At 34.1% G+C, this 2027-nt stretch overlaps 1 protein-coding gene across 3 annotated transcripts in view; it reads left to right on the top strand.

The window, feature by feature from the left end:
• The first annotated feature begins 507 nt into the window (after positions 1–507).
• Positions 508–2027, top strand: part of LOC107680405 (type-2 angiotensin II receptor-like) — a 4252-nt gene continuing 2732 nt past the window's right edge. For 2 of the 3 annotated variants that reach the window (XM_016476291.1, XM_016476289.1), the window contains exon 1: positions 508–748. The gene's annotated coding sequence lies outside the window, so the exon portion shown is untranslated. Of the gene's footprint in view, positions 774–2027 lie in introns of all 3 variants that reach the window. The other variant, XM_016476290.1, reaches the window with a different exon arrangement.

Raw genomic sequence — 2027 nt, 5'->3', positions numbered from 1 at the left:
ATGTGTTCAGGACTTTATGTCTGTACTTTTTTTAGTAGACACATTGGACAAGCTACTTTTATGATCTGGTTGTGCTGAATCATGATATTGTGCAGTGGTAGAATTTGCTAGAGTGCTTTTACAGATCTCATATAATGCTGTATGACTGAACAAAACCAAGCGATCGTATATTAGTTCTAAATGTTCTCACGCGCACAGACATTTCATTGTCCATCAGGGAGAAGAAACACAGCTTGGGATTTTGAGTGTTTTGTTCCGGATGTAAATATCTTGTATATTCTCAGCCCCTCTCTCACATTTCTTGCGGTCTCTGTTATCTGTATTTATTTTGGAGATTTAAATAGCAACATTATTTTATTGATTTCATTAGATATTATTTTTAGCACTGAGACTGCAGTCATTTGATTATTTTTAGGCTGATTTTTAATGTCAAAGTGTAAACCCATTCAAAGGATGTTTGATGAATTTAGACCCCCCCCCCCCTCTCAATATCCATCTCCACCCTCGTTTCCCCAGTGGACAAATGTGGACGTAAAAATATTTTAGCAAATCCTACATCTGGTTGGCTGTTTACTCCCTTATATACTTACACACGCAGAGAATTATCTCCACTTCCAAAATGGAAAAGTCTGCTGGGGGCTAAGCAAGCTTTCTTTGGCTCGGTTGTCAGCGTGAAATGTGTGCCAGGGGTTTAGGGACACCTCGGAGAGACTGAAGACTTCACTAAATTTGCACTGGAAACTGAAAGGTATGCTGAGCTGCAGAGTGTTGTGGTAATGTTTTTTTTTCTGAAATTTTGAACATAATTATTCTTCCAAGATGTTTTCTTTTTTTAAGTTAACTTAACTTCTTAAGACCCCATGTGTAAAATCAGAGGCATATAATTTCAGTAATAAAGCCTTAAAACTTTTAAAAAGAAAACATGATGTCAGTGCAGTCTTAAGCATTGTTCTTGTTACATTATCTTGCTTGTTATTCCTTTTCTTTTCTGCAACGTATTAGAAATTAGAAAGCCAGATTGCATATCATTTGACTCACATATGCACTTCCAGACAGTTTGCTGACACTAGACAGAATTGTGAGTTTAAATGTCATTTTTACAAGAGAGCAGAATCACTCTGGATAGTTTTGGACTTTGCTGTTTCTCCAAAGCTATAGGATATGTAATATGAGATATGAACCAAATATGAGGGGAATAGTTTAGATAGTTTCAGTGGTTATATGCATCTGGAAAAAAAATGCTTTTTCTTTTATTTTTATTTTTTTGAACATTACATTTATTGGGTTTTTTTTCAGGTTAAACACAACATATAAAATACAGAATAATCTGAATAGATCATTCCTGTATACACTGCCCTATAACATGCCCTAAACCTCCAACCCATAGTGCCACAAATAATCCGTAAAAAAAATATTTAAAAAGAAAGCATGGAAAGTTAGATGATATCCTGTTATGCCCAAATAAGAAAGGAAGCTGCCCCAGTATTTGACAAACACATCTTGACGCTTTTTCAAACAAATGCAATTTTTTCCAAGAGTACATAAGATGACACTGCTTTTTCTTTTTCATTTATTATATTAGATAACTACAAGCTTTTCAATGACTTAAACGGAAACGCTGTGTTAACTTGACAGGCGTAGCGTTCTGATTAAGAACATGTCCAACATTTGAAATATGACTGGGATTATTTTCAACAGCTGTGAAGATTATTTAGGGCTTTTTTAATGTTAATCTTCATAAATGAATTACCATGACAGTTAGATTTGAATGATGAGAAACTTGTTCCTGTAGTATAGCACAGGCAGAGTAAGCAGATTCCTAATATATTTAACATATTAAACTTGGTCTCACTTTAGTTTAGTATGGGGTAGGATTAAGGGGTTTAAAATATGGTCATGCAGAACAAGGCATTAATACGTGCTTTATAAGTACTAATAAACAGCCAATATGCTAATAATATAAGAATTGTTTCCTAAAACTTAAGGTTTGCCAGATATTTCCAGTCTTTTATTTTAGATTTAATAAG

Source organism: Sinocyclocheilus anshuiensis, unplaced genomic scaffold (genome assembly GCF_001515605.1).
Source record: "Sinocyclocheilus anshuiensis isolate Anshui unplaced genomic scaffold, SAMN03320099.WGS_v1.1 scaffold1262, whole genome shotgun sequence".
Classification (NCBI taxonomy): domain Eukaryota; kingdom Metazoa; phylum Chordata; class Actinopteri; order Cypriniformes; family Cyprinidae; genus Sinocyclocheilus; species Sinocyclocheilus anshuiensis.
This window is presented reverse-complemented; position numbering and strand designations above follow the sequence as displayed.